Source organism: Primulina tabacum, unplaced genomic scaffold (assembly GCF_025594145.1).
Source record: "Primulina tabacum isolate GXHZ01 unplaced genomic scaffold, ASM2559414v2 Contig588, whole genome shotgun sequence".
NCBI lineage: Eukaryota > Viridiplantae > Streptophyta > Magnoliopsida > Lamiales > Gesneriaceae > Primulina > Primulina tabacum.
The window spans coordinates 1-25,002 of record NW_027459796.1 but is presented as its reverse complement, the minus strand read 5'-3'; the positions used below and the strand labels follow the sequence as shown (position 1 = coordinate 25,002).

General features: G+C 32.2%; 1 long non-coding RNA gene across 1 annotated transcript in view; it reads left to right on the top strand.

Annotated features, from left to right (window-relative positions):
* The window catches only part of LOC142534559 (uncharacterized), a 46,565-nt gene extending 22,619 nt beyond the window's left edge, over positions 1–23,946 (top strand). Inside the window, exon 3 of the long non-coding RNA XR_012817088.1 lies at positions 23,827–23,946. This is a non-coding gene — a long non-coding RNA (uncharacterized LOC142534559). The remainder of the gene's footprint in view (positions 1–23,826) is intronic.
* The last annotated feature ends 1,056 nt before the right edge of the window (positions 23,947–25,002 follow it).

Genomic DNA, 25,002 nt, shown 5'->3' with positions numbered 1-25,002 from the left:
TTTGGGAGCTTGACTGGAACTTAAAAAAATTCAGTCCCCTCAAATAATAGATCTTACTTTTTTTCAAACATAGTGATATTATTTCCATATGAACCCTTTACAATAAAATTCCCTAATATATTCATCAATTTTTTTTCTCTCGATTCTCTATATCATGAACACTTAGAGGTAAACCAATTCTCTTAATTTATATTTTCGAGTTATTATTATTTCGTATGGAAAAAATTGTTTTAACATATAATTTCTCAGTTCCCTTCTTTCTTCATTTTAGTCTTCCTAAAAGACAATAAAAGCTTTAACTAAAGTTTGATTGCACGTCCCTTGAAAAAATTGATGTGAATGGTGAAAGCTACCTAAAATATTGTTGTTTTAAACTTCCTATCCTATTTAAAGGAATAAAATATTAATAATGTTAGATTAAAAATATCTCAATTTTGGTGATAGCAAATAACATCGAGTTATTTATAGTTCCAACTGCTATTTATTTGTATTTACAAGATTCTAATTATGTTGGGTTGCAGAAATGTTAAAAATATTGACTATAATGATAAAAAAAAACTTGTTATTATGTTGCTAACATAATTCATTAAATGTGTAGTTGGTAGATGTCAAGTTGGAAGTAATAAGTCGCTGAAATATAATTTTATCACAACTTAGTTTATGGGATGCTAAATTTTTTTGATGATATCTCATTGCTCGATGATTTAAATGACAAGAAACGAACACGGTTGAACAAAAAACTCAAATTGCTACAAGTCAAATTTCTGATTAGCTCAACCGATTCGGATGTTATATATGTGAAATAGTGGTTGCAAGATCGAGCTGGACGAAGCAGAAACAAAAACCAGCGACTACCTTGTTCATCTAAATGGAACGATTCAGCATGAATTACAAAGCTAAAACAGTGATTTACAAAACATCTTCATTCCCTTGCCAATTAAACATGAAGTTTACATCACAGATGCTAGTCTCGAGCTCGAGCGATATTTATTCTTGTTTTAGACGGCTGATTCGACTAAGAACCTGTTTAGAATATACAGTACACTTCTAATGAGTTTCATGATCTTACGTCGATGTAGACCTCATGGTACTTATTGTATATTCAAAGATTTTATCTATGCGACTTGCATGAGTAAACTGATAAAATATAATGTCATTATCGAATGAAATCGTAAAATCTTATTAGAATAAAGATTGTTTTACATTAGAGTCAATAAAAGTCCGAGCCACGAGTAGGCTTGCCGGGCAACTATTTTAACATAGGAGCACCACCATCGACACCGAGGATTTAAAGATATCGTTCAGGCAACAATTACCACCAATAGTTTTTGCATGAATGGATCAAAGAAAAGCTAAAAGTCCTGCATGTCAAGCATTTGTAAAGAAAGATTTGTGCCAATGGGAATAAACATGTGCATAGATTAATAATAACAATAAAATATAACCCCACAATGAATTAATGTAGTTAATTATGTAAAGGAATTTTGGGAATAACCACGTAAAATATATATTAAATAACATTTAATTGAATTGGTCAAGCCATATTAAAGTTACAGTCATACCTTTATTTATTTATATTATAATTTTAAATTTAATTATAATAACATAAAATTATTATTAGATAGTCTATTACTCTATATTTTAGATAAATATTTCTATAGCGTGCAAAAGGTTACTAATACCAACAAAAGAAAAGTTTGCTCTCGATCTCACTTCACTGCTCTCTCCAAAACTTCCCCATCATCATTTTTGAAATTTGGGCAACCCTCTGGTAATTAATTTTGAACATTTATGGAGTGTAGGAAATTTAGTTGTTATTTGTTTAAAAATAAAGAGACTATGAATTTATTAATTGTCAAACTTTTTTTTGTTCAATATAAAATTAAGTAAATTAGCAACTGTTTATGGATATTTTTTTTTAATTTTTTTTGGTTTTATTGAAACAACATATATATCATGTTACGTACCTCCATGATGACATAAGGGGGAAACAAAGGAAAAGAATACAGAATCCAGCAGCAAGCCTTGTAAAATTCAAGAAGACAGAATCCAAAACATCAAACCTCCTGAATTCAAGAATTCATCAGAAACAAGCAAGCCGACTGATCCCAAGACAGATCAGAAGAAGGGATGGATCTTATTGATTTTTATTTGCTATATTTTTGTTTTAGTATGTATTCATATCTTTTTAGTAAGTATTCAGATACAATAAATTTTTTTTTCAATGAAGGAAATTCAGTTATCTTGAATAACTTGCTTATTTTTTGTCCACCAAAAAAGGGAAATTGATGATCAATTAAGGTTTTGGTGATCTTAAAAATAATCTAAGGATGTCCAATAAAGCCTAGTCGAACCGAATTCCCGAAGAAAGCTGATCTCTCGAAAGAAACTGATGAATATCTAAAGTCTATATCAGTTACGCACTTCAGCCTCACCGATCATATGTTATTCATGCACAATTCGCATCAGTCTATGAGTTAGTCACAATTATTCTCCTAAATGGTCATAGAAAAATTCTGCAGTCAGACTTGAAAAATCAGAAAAATATTCTTCGTTCGTAACAACTTTTAAGATTGTTAAATATCAGAGTCCATGCACACTAGACTGACATTACTATTTACAAAAAGGACGATGATGTGACACAACAGTTACCAGATTTGAAAACGATTATCAGATTCAAAAATTAGGTAGTTGGTTCTTTGCTCATATATTGATAAGATGCATGTAGATTCAGACTCTAAATTCTTTACACAAGACATGTACATCTTGCATATTTTTTTATCCAAGTTTTCAGAGCCTAACTGTTCAAGAATATTTTGGATCACACACTTAGTGTTTACATAAGATCATTCAAGATCAATTGTGCCAAGGATATTTTGTTCAAAAATACATGTAACTGACAGTAAGAGTTTACTGATAAGATTATTTAAACCTTGAGTTAGTTAGGAGTTTCAATATAACAATATTAAGCTCTACTAAAGAGGGTTGTTGCAAAGTGTTTGTAATCGCCAAAGCCTTCTAATGATATCCTTTTGGAAACGGAAAAAAAGATGTCATATGAGTTATTCAATCTTCGAACATCCATAAAAAATTTATGTTGTACATTTAATCTAAGTGTACCTAGACTAACTGTTTTTTAGACTAAATGTTTATATTGTTCAAACCAATTCAAGGAGCCAATTTCCACGCAGTACCTTATTACTGGTTTATTGGAGCCTTGCTAACAAGAATTATAATTCAAGCTTTGCCAAACTAATTGAATTATTTGATAGTTGCATTGAGATTATTTATTAACTCCTCTTACCAATCTCTCGACCTTAACAATATCCATATCTTTTAATTTTTCATTGTAACATAAAAAATTTCAATTTTTTGTTTAAGTGAATTAATGAATAAATAATAACACAATCACTGTCATATTCCATATATTTAAACATTCAGCTTATGACCGGTGGTGTACTTGAGATTGTTGGGAGTTGAGTCAATTTTAAAAAACGAGCCCGTCAAATAATGAGTAGGTCTCTTGTGAGACTGTCTCACAAATCGTTATCTACGGGTCAACTCTACCGATATTCACAATAAAAAGCTATACTTTTAACATAAAAAGTAATAATTTTTCATAGATGACCCAAATAAGAGATCCGTCTCACAAAATACGACCCGTGAGACCGTCTCACACAAGTTTTTGCCTCAAATAATATGTCTATTTTTTCATTAAAAATAGCTTTTCATAATGTAACCGCGTCATTTTTATTTGGACCATTTTTAATTAAGGATTCTTTTTTTTTTTATCAAATTTTTTTCTCAATTCTCTCTGTCATGAACACTAATTAGGGGCAAAAGAACTTTTAAAATTTATATTTTAATTTTATTACTATTTTCATCTGAAAAATTATTATTTACAATAGTCGGTGGATAATGGAAATATGTTTGAAAAATTCATAATTTTTTATTATAAAAAAAGTAATCTTCAACACTGTCTTAATTCGAATTCTTCCGTCACGACTTCTGTATTTATGAAAATCTCTAACAATATATAGACTTTGTTTGGATAAGTATTTATAAAACATTTTATAAAAAGCTTTTTATAAAAAAAAGTATAAAATATTAAAAAAAATTTAAAAAAAATAAATATGTGTTAAGACAAATATTCTATAAAAACATTTTTAGAGTTGAAAAGGTTTTTGGACAATTATTTTAAAACGAATTTAAAGTTAAAAATAATTATAAAGATGTTTGACAAAAAATTAATAAAATCTTTTAATTCTCTTTAACCCGCGTTTTTTATTATAAAAACATAAAAAAACACCTCTCAATTGTTATTTAAAAAATATAATCTGATAACATTTTTTCAAAAATAGTTTTCAAAAACATTTTACTATCTTATGTAAATACATAATTTAAGTTTTTTTCACTTATAAAATAGTAAAAATGTTTTAAAGTACTTGTTCAAACAGAAGTCATACTTTTTCAGTTCCCCACTTTCCTTCATTATAATCTTCCTAAAAGACAATATAAGCTTTAACTAAAATTGACTGCATATCCCTTAGAATATGGTGTGGATAGTGATAAGCTTTTTTTTATATGATGTAGGAACCTGCAGCTACTATCTTCCGGTACATACTGAAAAAACCCCGGATTACCGCAACAATATGCAAATCACGTTAGTCAGGTAAAACATACTGGGAAAACTTCGTGTGACAAGCTCGTCCGAGAAGGTGTTGATAGTGAGAATCGAACTATTGACTATTGATTAAACACTCACATACTCTATAAACTCGAACACTTCTTTGAAGACAGTGAATAATCCTTTTTGCTATACTTAAAATATCCACATTTTTTAAACCTCCTTCCTATTTTAAAAGAGTAAAATTCAAATACATTCTTAAAATTTTCCATCATGTATAATTATATTTTAATTTTCTAATACATATTATTGTTATTAATTTTTTTGTAAATTTAGTTTAGATGGTAAAATTAAAATATGAATTTAAAATATATAATTATATATTGTAGACACTATTTTATATACATGGAAAATTAAAATTTTGGTCGTGTAACTTAAATGTTTTTCATTTTTTGCTATGTTATTGGTTAATTTATAATTTTTGTCCACTAATTTACACATTTTTCATTTTTTTTAATAGGAGTGTCGACATTTCAGGGAAAAATGACGACATGTCACTTGAATATGTCATCGAAAAGTAATGATATGATGATGGTACATTGTAGACATATATGATCTAACGTCATCATTATGGAGAAAAATGATAAAAATTGAAAAATATGTGCAAGCTAGAGGATTACACATGTGAATTTACGAATAACATAATTGAATATGAAAAAATTCAAGTTACATGACCAAAAATATAAATTTTTTTTTTTGAAATCATAATTTTCAATTATACATAAAACGTATGTGAGAAAAAAATTGATGTGCTTGGTGAAACCTTTTTTGTTTTTACCTAAAATACTCTCATTTTGAAATTGCATCCTTATTTTGGAGTAGTAAAGATTAATAATTATTTAAAATAATCTACCATTTTAATTTTATTTTATTTCTTTCTAATATATACTTTTTTCATTAATAGATTTTTCAAATTAAGTTTTTATTATAAAATATAAAATTTTGAATTAAAATATAAAAATTTAAATTTTATCTATTATTTTACACATAAATTGTATCGATATGCTAATATTATAATAAATAATTATTGACTCACTTATATAAAAAATAGTTCCCAAAAAGTGTATACATAATGACAATATTATTGTAATCTTAAAGTATATATATTACATACATCTGGAGTAGAAAGTAAGTCAACCAACCAAAAAGCTGAGGGCAAATATGTCAAATGACACAATTGCAAAGTAGTTGCAGTGCTATATAAATCACACAGCATCGTTGCCTATTTCCACACAAAGAAGAAAGAAACTAACACAAAGCATTCTTCACAGCAAAATAAAATATGCAACTCAAATCTTGCCCTCTTCTCTATGCGATCCTCTTGATATTGGTGGCTTCATTTCATTACCAAGCCTTGGCCATTTCGCCTAGTACCATCGTTGGCAACTGGCGGCCGATTCCGAACGTTAACGTGCCAGAGGTGTTGGAAATCGCTAGATTCGCGGTGTCAGAGCACAACAAGAAGGCTAACGTGCAGTTGGAGTTTGTAAAGACGGTGAAGGGTGAAACCCAAGTAGTCGAAGGTACGAATTACAGACTGGTCATCATCGCGAATGATAAGGCTGCCGGCAATGCGCCGGGAAACTACGAGGCCGTGGTCTGGGACTTGCCTTGGAAGCATTTCAGGGAACTAAGCTCTTTTGTGAAAGTTTAAGGATGATATCATATATGTAATTCTAGTCAAGTCCTGAATAAGAATGTCTTTGTATCTGATATGAAAAAATATTTTTGGACATAAATTGAGATCTCCTTCATTGAATTTTGAGATGTTATATTATTATAGGTTTTAGAAATACTAAATAAGCTCTTCGAAAAAATAACTTTGAGTGATCCAACTTTTTTTAAACCACATATAAGCTATTAAACAACATATTTAAACATCTTATAATGTCTTTTATATTTTTTTAGCAAACATCTTTTCTAGCTTCTGAACTCCCAAAAAGTTTGTAATTTTTTCGAAGATCGACCTTTCATGCATTTGTACTGAGATAACTACGAAAGTGGACCGGGTTAAATTGTAATAAAATCATTTTTGAGTATAAACTATTTTACACAGACTATTATTTAATAAAAAAACAAAGCTAACATATGAAAATGAATTTTGATAACATAGATGACCAAAATCGCAAATAAGTAAATATATAAAATATAAAATGCAATTTTTTTTAATAAAAGATATGACTGATATTTAATTTTCGTGAAAGTAAATAATCAAACAAGAAATAAGAAATTTTCGCGAGACAGATCGAGTATGATTCTACTCTTGTGATATTACAAAAAAAATGTATTTGGCGGTCTATATTTATATCTTCATGTTCGGGTCAATAAAAAATTAGAAACCCTTCATGTATATAAGAATAAGTATAGATTTTTGGATGCACTCACTTGATATGGTAGAATGAAATAAGATATGAATCAAATGATGAGTCTATTTTATTCCTACGATGAATATCACAAAAATAAAAGATAAATAAATTACAATGATTTTTTTATTATAAAGAATTCATAATATAATTAAAATATTTAAATAATAATTATTCTAAAATTATTTGCTATTCTAGAATCATTATTATATTATTATTTATTGTTATTATACTTATAATTTTTATTAAATATTAATTATTATTGTTCTATTTATTGTTATTGTAACGCCCCGAAAATTTAAAGGTCCACGCAAACCACATGCATGCAATTATTAAATTCTTTTGTATTTTAATTAATTATTTTGATTGCATTAATTATTTATGTTGTGAATATTTGCATGTGTAAAATATATTTTTCGACATTGTTGCATTAAAATGTATTTTTAAAAGTTATTCAGGTTGCGATCGAGGAACGGAGACCGATGGCTGAAAAAAAAAATAGAAAATGTTTTTATTAAACAGTTGTTTTTAATTATTTAAAATATGGGTGATGCTTTTTAATATTTTTGAAAATAAGGGATTTTGAGGTGATTTTATACGCCGAGACGTAATTTTATCGGTGTTGGCTTTTCAACTAAAATGCGAACTTTTTGGCAACCCGGCTATTTAATTCATAAACTTTTTACCAAAACTTTACTAATATATTTTATTTAATTCTAATTAAAAGACTAATGGGCTTAATTGTGGCTTGATAGGCCTAAAGCCTAGTTAGTAACTTAATTAGAGTTTATTTGAGATTAAAACACCTAAAACCCTAAACCTTGCACACAAAACAATCGGCCACTTTTATTTTCTGAAAAATATTCTCTCCCAACTCCACCTATCTCACGGCACACACCAAAACAAGCAAAAGGGAAGTTTTGAAATTGAAGGAAAATTCACCCAAGGTTTCTCGTCGCCGTTCTTCGCTTCGTCAACGGATATTCGTGCGTTAAAAACGCAAAGGCACGCCATATTCTTTCTTTCAAACATCTATCACATCATAGTATTTTATTTAATTGAGTTTTTGCATGAGAAATAAGTGCATCATGAAACAATTTCGTTTTTGTGGCATGGGTCAATTTTAAAGCTTGTATTTGCATCCAAAATCATGTTAAATATGATCTTAAGGGGCTGCCATGAATTAGGATATGATTAAGCAAGTTTTTACACAAGATTAAGGGGCAAGAAACACGTCAAGAACACTGCACACTTGAAACACAAGGCCTGAATCGTAGGTTGATGGGTGTGCCAAATTCAAGAGGGTTCGGTTTTATGCATGGGGGAAGGGGGCTCGACCAGGCTTGGTGTTTGGGTCCTAGGGGTCATGGTTAGATCCTAGGAAGAGTCCTAGGAGGGCTAGGGGTCGAGCCATGGGCTGGGGAAGAGCCCACGTGAAGTGGGACTCTCGCCCAAGTCACGCGCAGATTTTGGTCGGGAAAGTTAGGGGCTTGCGGCTGGCCTGGGGGCGAGCCAAGTGGGTCCGATAGGGTCTAAGGGAGATGGTCAAGGGTTGGGGTAGGGGCTAGAGAGGCATGGGTCACTGCTGGCTTGAGGAGAAGATGGAACCGTGAGGGAGCCGTGAGAGAGCAGCTAGCGCGCAGGTTGTGTTACAGATTCAGAAGCTTCGGGCTTGGGGTCCAGGGCTTGGGCTGGTCTGGGTAGGGGCTTTTCGTGGTCCAGGGTTGGTTAGGGTCAGGATGGGTCGAGGGCTAACCAGATGGAGGTGTCCTAGTTGGCTAGGAGTATTGGCAAGTGTAGGACTCTTCACACGCACACACACATGCAATCTGGTGTAGTTCGCAGCATGCTTTTTGAGGGATTAAGGGGCTGGTCTAGGGCTTGGGCTTGCACAGTAGGGTCCCTAGATGGGTTGTCTAAGTTTTGGCTCAAGGTGGCTCGGGCGTGGCTCGAGTAAATTGGGAGATGGCTCGGTGGGTTCGTCGAAGGGTCAAAAACGAGAATTTAAGAAGGAAAAATTGATCCATGGGTCCACGAGTGTGGCTAATGACTTGAAAGGGTAGAATAAATACTAAAAATGTTATGTTTAAAATTTGGGATCAAAATAACGAGTTTTGGATTTATTCGGGATTTAATCGCCGCACGAAACGCTAATTAACGGGTTAATTGAAACGCCTAGTTTTAAGCTTAATAAAATTATGAAAAATTATGGTTTAAGCTTAAATAATTATTATAAGCCTAAGTTTTAATTTGGGAATTTTATATTAAGGTTTGGTTTAATTCGAGATTAAAATGCATTAATACGTCACATTTAAAGATTTATTTAAAAGTCCTCATTTTAAGCTAAATAAAAATATGAGAAAATTCATGTAGGCTTAAATAATTATTTGGGACATGTTAGAACCAATGGAATTAAGAAAATGTCAAAACCGAGGAATTTTACGTCTAGGGGTAAAACGGTCATTATACACCTAGAAATTAGTAAACGTCATGGCAGTGCCCTATTTGCTGTTTTATGTGCTAATATGATTAATTTCTATAGTTATGGATGTTTATGGAAATTGTTTTATGCTAAAATGATATTTTAAATGTTTATGGAATTTTATATATTAAAATGATCTTTTAAATATTTAGGGAACTTTATATGTTTATGACTTAATATGTCAAAATGTTATTGTAAATGTTTTGAGGTTAATATGTCATTTTAAATGTTTATGAAAAGTTCATGATTAAATTATGATTTTTAAATGTCTAAGGGATTTTTATGACTTAAGAAGACATTTAAAATACATGTTGCATGCTTGGTTTCAAAAATGAAAAACGTAATGATATTCATGATTTTTTCTAAAGTGATGTGAATGAAAAATGTTGAAGGATGTGAAATAATTGTGACTAATTCGTTAATGTTGGCGACGTCGTGAGGGTTATGGTCCCAGTGGGAGCCCGACGATCGTGTTTCCATCATTGCGAATATGTGGTAACGGATATGTGGTAACGGTTTTGTGGTAACGGAAGAATGGGAATATCGTGAGGGGAAAAGGCCCCAGAGGGAGCCCATTTATGGGAAAAGGCCCCAGAGGGAGCCCCGACGAGCGTATTTCTATTCGAATCATGATAGGCCAGGGCCCAGTTGACCGGTGAGAGTGTTGCTGGTGTCCCCCGCCGCCCAGTACTGTGGTTTTGTGTAGATGGATCCATCGACCCTCATGAGCATGATCAGGAAAGTCACAATTAACGATCTGAATTCAACAAAAGGAAAAAAAGAAAAGGAAAAGGAAAAGGAAAAATGTTTATGATCATGAAAAATGTTTTATGTCATGTCATGTTGAGGAAAAAGGGAAAAGGTTAAGGTTTATGATTGCATGTCATGAAAAAGTATTTTATGAAAATGTTTATGTTTAAAGTTTTATGCATCATGAAAATATTTACAAAAATGTTTATGTTTATGCATCTTCATGAAAACGATATTTTAAGTACATATATTTTTCACCGTTATATGTTGACTGTATTACGTATTACTCGTTATAAAGATTATGGTGTGTTGAGTCTTTAGACTCACTAGGTGTGATGGATGCAGGTGGTATTGAGGGAGGACTTGATGAGTGATTTGACTGGACTGAAGGCGCACACAACCCGAGGACCAGCGCTACATTTTCCGCATTATGCTTTATGATTTAAGTTAAAGATTTTTAATATTATTTATTCATGCTTTTAAGAGAGTTTTGAGAGGTTTAGTATGGGCTATTCTTTTCAAATTATTGCTTTTTAGGTTTGGTAAAATATTTGACGATTTTATGCCTTAAAATATTTTCCTTTGGATTTTTAAATAGCAGTAGGATGTTTATTTTTAAAATGATGTCAAAAATATTTTATGGTTCGGCCGATGCTAAGTGAGCTTTAAAAAAAAAATAATTCTAGTACTTTTAAAGCAATAAAAAGGGCAGGACGTTTCAGTTATTATACAATTATTATTATTTTATAAATTAATAATATTCTATTATTACTATATATCATGAACACTTAGAGGTAAACAAATTCTCTTAATTTATATTTTCGAGTTATTATTATTTCGTATGGAAAAAATTGTTTATTCTTTTTTAAAGAATAAAGTTTATAGTGGTCGTGGATCTTGGAAATATATAAATTTTATGAAAGTTAAAAAGGGAAATCTCCCACACACATCCTAATTCAATTTCTTCCGACCTAATTTTCACATTTCTAAAATCTCTCGTAACATATAATTTCTCAGTTCCCATATTTCTTCATTTTAGTCTTCCTAAAAGACAATAAAAGCTTGGCAAAAACTTGTGTGAGACGGTCTCACGGGTCGTATTTTGTGAGATGAATCTCTTATTTGGGTCATCCATGAAAAAATATTAATTTTTATGCTAAGAGTATTACTTTTTATTATGAATATCGGTAGGATTGACCCGTCTCACATATAAAGATTCGTAAAATCGTCTCACAAGAGACCTACTCTAAAAGCTTTAACTAAAGTTTGATTCCACATCCCTTAAAAAATTGATGTGAATGGTGAAGCCTTTTTGTTTTACCTAAAATATTGTTGTTTTAAACTTCCTATCCTATTTAAAGGAATAAAATATTAATAATGTTAGATTAAAAATATCTCAGTTTTGATGATACCAAACAACATCAAGTTGTTTATAGTTCCAACTGCTATTTATTTGTATTTACAAGATTCTAGTTGTGTTGGGTTGCAGAAATGCTAAAAATATTGATTATAATGATAACAAATCTTGTTATTATGTTGCTAACATAATTAATTAAATGTATAGTTGGTAGATGTCAAGTTGGAAGTACTAAGTTGCTGAAATATAATTTTATCACGACTTAGTTTATGGCAAGCTAAAATTTTTCGATGATATCTCATTGCTCGATGTTTTAAATGACAAGAAACGAACACGGTTGAACAAAAAGCTCAAATTGCTACAAGTAAAATTTCTAATTAGCTCAACCGATTCGGATGTTATATATGTGAAATAGTGGTTGCAAGATCGAGCTGGACGAATCAGAAACAAAAACCAGCGACTACCTTGTTCATCTAAATGGAACGATTCAACATGCGTTACAATGCTAAAACCGTGATTTACATATCATCTTCACAAGTTGAAATCTGAATCGGTTCTTAAGATGGTGAAAAATGACGATGAAATTGTTGATTTTGCATTGAATAAGAAAGAGTTCCAGGTTGTATATATAGTATTTCGAGCATCTATATCTCATAAGAACTCTAAATTGAGTGATTTTTTATTCTATGGAAAGCTAAGATAAAACTATACAATATTCATGTTCATCACTTTCTTCGAAAATCAATGAATCAAGACAAACTAAGTTGATCAAACCAACGAAACAAGTTGATCAACCAACTCGATGTGGAACAGCCAGCAGACCAAACTGATCAACCTGCTCGATCCGGAACAACCTGGTCAACAATATAATTAGCTCGATCTCAAAATATGTCCAGTAACGTGAATATGATTGTTTCAATATCAGAAATCATATAAAACCTTTATAAACGATCATATTCCTATTTCAAAGGTTCATATCATTCTTGGGGGCCATAAATACAAATATTTGAAGATCATATCATAAGTAAATGAAGGGAGAGAATGAGGAAGAACAACTCAACCCAAAAAGAAATACCTCGAAGCATTTATTGAAGGGCTGGAGTATGTAAGGGAGTCTAAATAGAGTTATCACCATAGTGAGAAATTTTTCCTTATGTTCGATGATACATTTGAGAAAAATACATTGTAATGATATGTTTTGCTGAAGCATTTTATGTGTTCTTTGAAATACCATAATGTTTCATACTAAGTATTTGATTCAATCAAACTGTTTTCATACATTCAAATTGTATTTTCAAATCATTTGCAAAATGTTTAATTGGTTTTTCAGAGGGTTATGTTGAGTTTATTCCACTCAATTTAGAATTGTAATTTTTCGATACTCAGTTCATTTTGAACATTTCAAGAACAAGCTATTGTAGCTCAACTAGAAGCAAACTATTTTTAAAAGTTTTTATTCACCCCATCTAATCAAATTTTTATTTTAACAACTGGGATGCTAAGTCAATCCAGATAGCCAAATCTTCAATATCATGCTGGGGTGAATAAACAGTTAGTCATATTAAAGTCAGTTCCCAACTATCTATCAAGATCAAGCTGCTTCCAACACTTAAACCAGATTTCATAATTTAATTCAAGTTGTAGCTGGTACGCCTACAAAACAAGTCAATATGTACACATACCATGGCGACATTTTAGAAGATCAATTGATCAATCAATGTACATTATCCGACCTCTTTAGTTGTCCAAGAATGTCTCCTAATAAGAAAAAGATAAGCAGAGACATTTTTCTCTCATATATCGACTTTTCAGAAGCTGATTATTGCTATATTTGGATACATGTCAAGATGCATTAACTGACCTGCACTATGAAAGGGGAAAAAGACAAGACAATTTGTTTTGTGTTCGGAAATCAGTACAAGTATTCATTTATTGAAGATTGACCATTGAAGGAGTTCATCTTTATACGCATGATTAAAGATTGAAGAACACTATTGAAGCTCTCACAATCCGCCTTATCAAAGATATCGAACACTCTTTAGTGATCTATCTTTAAACTGCTCTAGCACACACGTATGATTCATATTGATAATATGGGATCAACTTGTGCTACCCAATCAATTTTAGTTGCTCAAGCTACTTAATTGAAGAGTTGTACTTCTATCTGTCTGTACCTAGGGTTCAATAAACATTTTGAGTTTGTGTTGTATATAAGATATTAAGAGTTTCAGTTTAGGCATTGGAAAAGTTCTAACTGAAGTGGGTTTGTACAAATAGTTTATAAATCAAAGCCTTTTAGTGGATTCATTCCTTGAATGGAAGAAAGGAGAGACATAGAAGAATATTGTCTTCCGAATTCCATATACTTTGTGTTATTTATTTTCAGTCATTTATCTCCCATTTGTTTCCATATATTTGTTTGGTATCTGTGTTAAAAGTCTGTTTAAATGAATATATGTCATATCACTTGTCCAGCCGGATTTTTTCGCACTTGAAAAACCATTTTCAGTGTCTAGTTTCATCTAGCCGGTCTAGAAACAAGCATTAACAATTAAAAATTATTAAAATAAACTCAAGTTTCAAAGAAAATTTTAAAGAGTTTATGCATTCCCTCTAAACTCTATATTCAATACTAACAAATAATGTAAGGCCCTAGAGTATATTATCTTGTAATTTTGAATAATTAGAATAATTTATTGAGTTTTAAATTAAAATAATTATCTATGCCAATTTTTTTTTGAAAGTTGTGTTAAAAAATATGTATTTTAGAATATTAGAGAATTATAGACGATATTAAAATACATATAGAGTTTAAATAACACACGAAAGCAAAAAAAATTCAAAACCGGGATAAATGGGCTTGAGTTACTATTTTTAGTAACCATTTAATATTATAATACATATATATACATACATTATACACACCCATCAAAAGAGAAGTAAGAAGCAGGAAGACCCAAGCCCTTCTCTGTTTTCCCGTCACCCTTGTAGCGGCTGCGATAGAATTGTTGTATCTCTTCCGTCCGAACTCAAAACCCAAAAATTCTTAAACGGTTGTCTTGCTAACATCCTAAACTTTGATTCAATCTATAAATCAATCATTTTGAGCAAGGATTCGGTTAGATCGAAGCTGCTATTATTGTGCTCTGTTTATGCGTGATTTCTTGACCGTTTTGGCGAGTTGTTCTTCTTGTTGCTGCGATTTTTACTGCTTGAGTTTTTAGAAATGACATAAATAAAGACCGTAGATCTTTTTTGTTGGCTATCATGAGCACTGTAATTATCAAATTTCAATTAGAAACGGTTTTTTATGATTTTTCTACCAAAATGTGTCAAAACCGAATTCGCAATTAAACTGTGTAGAAATACTACTGTAATTCGAGCTTATGACCTTTGTACACTTGGATTCTTGTTAGAATTTTTCAAGTTCGCAATCTTGATTTTGATGATAACAAAACTTGTTAATTGTGTTACTAATAATCTACCGTAGTGTGCAGCACCTAGGATCATTCACGAGCTGTTTACATCGCAAACTGAAGACTCAACTGATCGCACAAACTGAATCAGTCTAACTGTTACGTCAATTGAGCAGTCCAGCTGATTGTCCAGTTGATAGGTGGTTCAGCAGGAGAACCTCAGAATCCTGGCCAGCCGAAGGAGTGTTCAACTGATGAAGAAACCCAGCTGATCAGTCCAACTGAACAATAGTGAAATCAGTTCCACTAACGACTCAACTGATTTCACCAGCCCAACTGAAGATCAGTTCAACTGACTAGTTCGAAGCTTCAGTCAGAATCTTTAAGTTATGGATGAAGACAAACTCTTTCAGTGGAGTCCAGCTGTACGTAAAGGTACAAAGCTATTGTCCAATCCAAGGACAATAATGGACGTTGCATCAGAGCATTAAAGACAAAACGTTTCAGAAGGGCAGTCGAAAAGTCGAGACATAAAGTCCAAGAAACGAATTCAAGATGCAACAGATACAATAAATGGGTCTCACGGTACGTTCAGCTTTCCCGCCTATATAAAGAGAAGATCAGTGAAGACTCATAGAATAAGAAATATACACCAAAAGAAGAAGCTGAAGAAAAAGAACGAGATTCAATACACAAAGCTTCTTCAAGAGAGAAAGGAAAGGGCACGCACATTGCACATCTGATTTCAGAAACATTCAACCCAGAGGGACACTTTAACGTGTTATCTGCTTAGTTTAGAAGCCATTTTCCCTCAGTGTGTGAGAACATCCTTGTTCAGTTCTTACACACAAATTCTCTCAACCACTCATATACAGTCTTGCACAAAGACGTTAAACTTGTGTATATAGTCTTGGACACATAGACGTTAAAAAGTGTTGGCTGGAAGGTGCTGCCTTCAGTCGTATCTAGGAGTTCAGTTTAGGCAGTAGTGTAAGTCCTAGCTGAGTGGATTTGTACAAAGAGTTGTATAAATAAAAGTCTTCTAGTGGATCCTACCCGAGGCGGTAGAAGGGGTGACGTAGGAGCAGTTGAAGTCTCCGAATATCCATACATATCTTGTGTATTTAACTGATTAATTATTGTTTTCAAACTGTTTGGATCAGTTAGAGTATCCGTTAGTTCAGTTGTCACCATAACTGAACTGATGAATGCAAAAACTAATATACCCTTTTTCGGTTATTTAGTTTACATAAGTTAAAACATTTTCTAATATAACAGTTTTCTTCACGAAGGATTACTTCGAGTTTCTTCGGCTTGGTTTTTAACCAAACTCGATTTAATTCATCGATGTTAATATTCTCAGAACACGAGCTATTGCAGCTCATTGGAGAATATTTTTTTTGAAGCATCTGAAAGATGCTCAGCAAACGGTCCTTCAATTCTAAAATTGTGGTTCAAACAAAAAGTGTATATATATGTGTTATCTTTGAAATGAGACTTGAATAGTTAAAATCTATCAAGAATTGAGAGAGTTATGCACCTTTTTTTTTTTTGAAACTGCTCAACTGCCATGTTATGCCCGAGAACAGATTGGATATAGTGTATTCAATGAAATGTTGGGCTCAATCAATTGGGAATTTGAATATGGTTTCAACCGGACAAAATTAGATAATTGAGTTTCTTTTCATTTCCAATTTGCGGATATTGATTTGAGTCAATATTGAGGGATATATGAATTTTATGCTATGAAGTGTCGAATTCGGAACTATAACAAAATGTAGTTTTCATGATTTCTGTTTTTGGGCGTTTTAATCGTGTCGAGATGATTGAATTTCTTATTGATTTTTTCCGGTGAGATGGGTTTTTATTCGGCTTATTCTTATGTGTTTTAGGCTGAGGATCTTGAAGTAAAGTTGATAATTGGAATTGTCAAGTTGGTATAGGTATGTTACAGTTCGATAACATACAACAGTAACACATAAATTTATTTTAAATATAAATACGTGATGTTATTGTTGTTTACGTACTTATGTGGGTTATGTGTGTCGCTAAATTCCTCGTTGTTTTATATGATCATTATGTGACATATTCTATGGTATTTAGTATAGGACATGATATTATGACATTCATGTTGATTCATATCGTTCTTGTCAGCCCTTGTTGATATTCATTGTTATCTGGCACTTTTGTTTATCTCGTGATCATGGTGTGGCTGATAGGCCTATATACACTGATACAAATGATATCGTAGATATGATTGAATAATCTCGTGGTTAGTGCAACATTTTGAGGTGAGCGCTGGGATTGTGTCATCCGGTTGTTTTGTGCCATCCTGTTATATATTGTTACAGCTGTATGGAGGCCGATTTGGGGTATTAATTTGCACAGCCTGGCATACCTCGCATACTTGGCAGAGAGGTTTAACTACATGACGATGTAGCTCCCCTGTGTGTCGTTCGAATATTATTCTTGTTGATAATATCGTTCATTTGGCTCCGTTTACCTCGTTGATATTGATCCATGTTCATGCATTTGACATTTCATCTACATATATATTGATGCATAATTTATGTTGTTGTTATGTTTGTTGAACGGTTTCATAGCAGAATCCTAACCTCATTTGTTTACTGGAAGGGCTGTTGTTGTTGCTTTTGGTCACCATGGTAGATCTCACGAGTGGTTTTGCAGCACCAGCAGAGGTTCCACTAGCAGAGCTCGTGATTGAGGTGGGGTTGCTTGGTTTTGTCCATTGAAGTCTCCCAGCTAGTCTTTATGGTTGTCTTGGAGTTTGCATCAGTTCTATGCCGTATTTTATTTGTCGGGGAGATGTCCCGAGTATCTGTATGGGTGTTTGACTTGTTATTATTTAGTTTGGATCAGTTTTAGTATGTTTCAAAGTCTTGCCGGCTTAGTTGAACTGATGCTTGAGAATTGTTGACGTGTGCCTGATTGACACTTGCATGTGATTGTTTATATTATCGTAGCGTCAGTCTTAAGTCATTTTACTATTTTCTGATGCTTGAGTTTTTTGAGATGTTCTACTTACGGGGAGGTCATGTTGAAAATTTTTTTAGGCTCTGAGGTCCGTTTTAAAGTATTTTAAACCATTTTTCCGCTGCAGAATAAAATTAAATCATTATTGTTTGATCATTAATTGTCATTAGAATAAATGGACATCACAAATAGTTATTTTCATATTATTTAAAATGATTCATCATTTATAATTTTATTTTATTATATATAATATACATGTTTTTTAGTAATATTTTTTTAATTTAGGTTAGATTGTAAAAAATAAAATTGAATAAAAAATGTATAATTATATATTGTATGTGAGGCTCATTTACTCTAATTACAATTAATTATCAAATAATAATTTTTTGATTTAAAGCAGCAGCGGAAAAAATGTTTAAAATACTTTAAAATGGACCTCAGAGACTAGAAATTTTTTGGCATTACCTTCTCATAATTAGGACATCCTGAAAAACTCAAAAGGCAGTTTATATAAAAATATACTCCAACTAGAGTCATTAAAACAAAAATCAAAGTCAAACAACCTATAGCCGCACTGTCCAGGATTAAGAAGAATTAAAACTTACCAAGTACTCACCAGATCATAAGAACCACAGAGTCGACTCAGAACATAAGAAAATAACCAAATATCACTACAGATACACGGGGCATCTCCCTGACAAATGAACTACAACACAAGACTGAAACAAACTTCAAGACATAACCAAGCAATCCAACCTCAATCTCGATCTCCACTGGCGGAACCTCGGCCTGATGCTACAAAACGGCTCGATAGATCTACCATGGTATCCAAAAGCAACAACAGTAGCCCCTCCAGTAAACAATTGAGGTTAAGATTCTGGTATGCAACAGTTCAACAATAACAACAATAAACATAAATCATGCATAATCATATAATAAAATGTAATGTGCAATGCATGAACGGCTCAACGATAATCGGGATAACAGAAGCCAATAAACGGTACGATAACAACTGGAATAATGCTCGAGCAATAACTCAGGGGAGCTACATCGTCATGAAGCTAAACCGCCCTACTAAGTATGCGAGGTATGCCAGGCTGTGCTGAATAACACCCTTGACTCGGCCTCCATACAGCTGATACGATACAACTGGATGGCACAACAGAACGAACTAGATGACAAAATCCAAGCGCTCACCTCAAAAGGCTACACTAACCACGAGATTGTTCAATCAAATATACGGTCTCATGTGTATAGGCCTATCAGCCACATCATAATCCCAAGATAACAACAGTGCCAGATAACAACGGATATCAACAATGGGCTAACAAGAACGATAGGGCGCAACATGAATGTCATAACATCATGCCCTATGCTAAATACCAATAATATGTCACAATAATAAACATATACCGCAACGAAGGCATTTAACAATCATAATCCCAAGATAACAACAGTGCCAGATAACAACGGATATCAACAATGGGCTAACAAGAACGATAGGGCGCAACATGAATGTCATAACATCATGCCCTATGCTAAATACCAATAATATGTCACAATAATAAATATATACCACAACGAAGGCATTTAACAATTTACAACAATCAACAAGTCATAGATACGATCAGTGCAACACAGAATGACAATTAAACATAATTTATGTTTTATCGTCGTATGTTACCTAGCTGTAACATACATATACCAACTTGACATATCCAATATCAAATTTACTTCAAGATCCTTGGCCTAAACAAAACAACAATAAGCCGATCATGAAAACTACATTCTATTCCAATGTCCGATTTGGCACTAAAGAGTATAAAATTCATATCTCGCTCAATATTAACTCAAATCAATATCCGTCAATTTGAACTGAAAGAAAACTCAATTATCTAAGTTTTTCTAGTTGAAACTATCCTCATAATCTCAGTACATTAATCTCAGAATTTGCAAGAACACACTGCCACTCACCAATTCTCGGACAGAAAATCTTCTACTGAGCAGTTTCAGAAAAATAGCCATAACTTGCGCAATTCTTACAAGAATTTAACGATTCAAGTCTCATTTCGAAGACAAGACATTAGCTCTACAATTTCATTTGAACCAAAATTCCAAATTCCAACTGCACAGAGGTCATATTCTCGAATTACAGAAGGTATTCTACACAGCTCAATTGCATAATTTGGTTTTGATGCATTTTGGTAGAAAATTCATATAAAATCCTTTTCTAATTGGAATTCGATGATTCTAGCGGCTCTAGAAAGCTAACAAACAGATCTACAAGTTCTATTTAATCACAAGTCGAGATTCTTAACGCACAATACACAAAAACTCGAAATTCTGAAGCACAAAAACTTAAAACTCACCAAAAACTAATGCACATAAACAGGGCTCACAAAATGGAGCTTTGATCTGCTCGTTTCCTTGCTCAAAATTCGCGATTATGGCTTGAATCGAAGCTAAGGATGTTAGGAAGATAATCCTTCAAGAATTTTTGAGTTTCAACTTGGGACGGAGGAGATATGGCGATTCCATCAGCAGCCGCTACACAAGTGACGAGAATTGTGTTGGCTTCCTTCTTTATTATTTCCCCCTTTTCCTTAATCTTTCTATAAATGGAGGTGTGTGTTGTATGTATAAATATAATAATTAGTCACCAAAAGTAGTAACTCAAGCCCATTTATCCAGGTTTGTATTTATTTTGCTCTCGTGTGTTATTTAAACTCTATAAGTATTTTATATCGTTAAATTCTCCGATATTCTAAAATACATACTTTTAACACACTTTCTAAAATTATTTGACATAAATAATTATTTTAATTTACAACTCAATAATTATTCTAATTATGCCAAATTACCGGATAATTACTTACAGAGCCTTACATTGTATACACTATTTGTACACAAAACATACGTGCAAAAATAAAAATGAATAAAAATGTATAATTATATATTGTATACACTATTTGTACACAAAACATATGTGCAAAAATACAAATTAAGGGATTAGATGACTATATTTTTTTGTCAGTTTTGTGGATTACTCTCATTTAACTTTTTTGAAAAATACTCTCATTTTTAACTTCATCCCATATTTTAAAGGAGTAAAGATTAATAATTATTTTTAAAGTTATTTAACATAACCTATAATTTATAATTTTATTTTATTTCTTTCTAATATATTTATTTTTAATAAATTTTCAATTTAGTTTGGGTTATAAAAAATAAAATTTTTGAATAAAATATAAATTTATATTTTATCCATTATTTTACACACAAAGTGTATCAAATTACTAGTATTATAATTTTCATAAAAAAACTAGTATTATATTATTTATATATTATTAGATCACTTGTATAAAAAATAGTTCTAAAAAGTGAATACATGAGAATAATATTGTAATCTTAAAGTATATATATGACACGATTGCAAAGTAGTTGCAGTGCTAGCTATATAAATGACATAGCATCACTGCGTATTTCCTCGCAAATAAGAAAGAAACTAACACAAAGCATTCTTCACAGCAGAAGAAAATATGCAACTCAAATCTTGCCTTCTTCTCTATGTGCTCCTCTTGATATTGGTGGCTTCATTTCATTACCAAGCCTTGGCCATTTCGCCTAGTGCCATAGTTGGCAACTGGCGGCCGATTCCGAACGTTAACGTGGTAGAAGTGTTGGAGATCGCTAGATTTGCGGTGTCGGAGTACAACAAGAAGGATAACGTGCAGTTGGAGTTTGTAAAGGTGGTGAAGAGTGAAACCCAATTAGTCGAAGGTACGAATTACAGATTGGTCATCATCGCGAATGATGCGGCTGCCGGCAATGCTCCGGGAAATTACGAGGCTGTGGTATGGGACATGCCTTGGAAGCATTTCAGGGAACTAAGCTCTTTTGTGAAAGTTTAAGGGAGATATTATATATGTAATGCTAGCATCTTGAATAAGAATGTCTTTATATTTAATATAAAAAAATATTTTCGAACATAATTTGAGATCTCTGTCATTGGATTTTTGGATGTTATATTATTGCACTTTTTAGAAATACTAAATAAGATATTTAAAAAATAATTTTAAGTGATCCGACTATTTTTCAAACCACATATAAGCCGTAAAAAAACAACATATTTAAACATCTCATAATAATATATTTACCACGCTTACAAACTCCCAAAAAGTTTACAAGTTTTTCGTAGATTGACCTTTCATTTCGATTTTGATAACTATGCAAGTTGACTACGTCAAATTGTAATTAAATCATATTTGAATATGAATTATTTGTATACAGAATAAAAAAACAAATATAACAAACTAAAACTGAAATTTGATAAGCATATTATGCCTAGTTTTTCATAAAAAATAGTTTTTCATATCATAACAAACATCATTTCTATTTGGACCATTTTCAACTAAAGATTTCGTTTTTTTTGTCAAATTTTGTTTCAATTCTCTCTATCATGAACATTAATTAGGGGCAAAACAACTTTCTTAATTTATATTTTAGTTTTATTATTATTATCATATGAAAAAAATTATTATGTTTAAAAAATAAAGTGTACAATGGTCGGTGGATAATAGAAATATATTTAAAAAATTCATAAAAGTAAAAAAAATGGTATTCTTAAACACTTGTCCTAATTCAAATTCTTCGACATGACTTTCGTATTTATGAAATTCTGTAAGGTCCTGAAATTAATTATCCGGTAATTTTGGCATAATTAGAATAATTATTGAGTTGTAAATTAAAATAATTATTTATGCCAAATAAATTCAAGAAGTGTGTTAAAAATATGTATTTTAGAATATCGGAGAATTTAACGATATAAAAATACATATAGAGATTGAAATAGCACACAAGAGCAAATAAATGCAAAACCGGGATTATTGGGCATGTGTTACAATTTTTTACTAACTAAATATACATATACATACACACAATTTGTCTTTTGGAGAAAGAAAGGAAGAAATCAGAAACCCAATCCCCAATCCCGTAACCTTCCTTCCCCCTTTCTCCATTTTTGTCACTTTCAGCACCTTCATTTGGAGAAAGCCATAACTTTTCCGTCCGGTCGTCGAAATCACGAATGGTTTGAGGGGTTTTCTTCCTTACATCAGTAGCTTCGTTTTGAACCATGAATCGCTACTTTTTATGCTCGTTTCAGCCCCAATCAAACCCTGTTTTGGGACTGCTCCTGTTCGAGTTTCTTGTTCGATTTTAGGTGAGCTATTGCTTGGTTTTTCTTGGTTCTTTGGTGTATATTGAGCAAGGATTTGAAGCTTAAATCTTACCTTGCTGTTCCTGCATTTTCCAGCTAGTTTTCAGTCCGGTTTTGATCGTGAATAGTGTTTTCCGACGTCTTTTCCGGCGAGTAGCAACATTGGACCGCTAGCGACTAGTTTATACTTCGATCTTGGTAATTTTGGATCCAATTCCAGATTTTTTCGGTGCATAAGTAGGCTGCCCCGAAGTGTAATTTTACCCCGCTTCGATTTAATTTTGCTTTGTCGATTTTAATGTCATTATATTGACGTTTATATTGGGTTTATATGTCGGTTCGATCATTGGAGAGCTTTGAGGTATAAATCGAAGAGTTTGGGAATTAGTATCGAGTTATCGTGTGATTATTTTGGAGAATTACGGGTATTTAGTTGAAATTTCAGAATTGTTGAAATTGATTTGGGAATTAAGTTTTGATAATTAAAAATCAATAAGTTGGATTAATTTAGTTTTATTGGCGAATTGTGAATTATTCGACCTATTTTTATCATTGTTAGGTCGAGGAGATTAAAGTTGAGCTTGTTGTGATTTTAGAGTCGGTTTAGGTATGTTACAGTTCGGTAACATACGACGGTAAAACATAAATTATTTTTAATTGTCATTCTATGTTGCACTGATCGTGTTTGATTTGTTGACTGTTGTAATATGTTAAATGTCTTCGTTGTGATATATGTTTTATTGTGACATATTATTGGCATTTAGCATCGGGCATACAGTTATGACATTCATGTTGAGCCCTATTGTCACGCCCCGTGTCCGAAGCGTCGGTGACATCCGGCATTGTTTTACGATTTCTTGAAAAAATTAAGCCTCGTATCGAAATGCCAAAAACCAGTCTTTTTCATAAATTAAACATTGTCTTTACATTGACAATAGAAATAAGAATACATCAGAGTTGCAAATGCGGAAACTGAACAAAAGGAAAATAAAGTCTTGATTTCTTGTATCTTGCTCATCGGCTACCATCCCCAGAAGGCTTCTTGTTCCTCCTCATTTATTTGCTTTTCATTTTTATCTGAAATTTGTAAGGGGTGAGTGTTTTGGGAAACACTCAGCAAGTAGGGGTCGATCGATTTCCAATGATACATATAGAACTTAATCTTTAAAATATTCTTTAACAAACTTTCAAACCTTATTACTTTTAACTCATCATAACAGAAACGAAACAAATATGAGACAGAGGTTTCAGACGATTCAGAGCAATTCAGAAACAGATCAGAACAATTCAGAATAACAGATCGGAACAGACAGAACACTGTTACTCATCTCATTTCCATGGTCAAATTGTCCCCAATATGTTAGTCCTCTAAGGGGTGAGGCCATAACACGGTTTTATACCCACCGATGGGGGCCAGACAGAACATGGTTTTATACCCACCAATAGGGGCCAGAACAGAACATGGTTTTATACCCACCAATGGGGGCCATACAAAATCACAATTCTCGTCCCATTTCAAATTCGAATCGTAACAGTGCAACACAGATTCAGAGTTTACTAGACAGAACATATCAGAGTTTTCAGATATCAGAGTTTCAGACGGATTCAGCGGAACCAAAGAATTTCGAATAACAGACTGAGCATATAATCGATCGAAATTTTAAACGGACAGACTTCATATTTTCGAAAATGGAGACACACAATCATGCATGTCATAATATATTCAGTTTAAAAA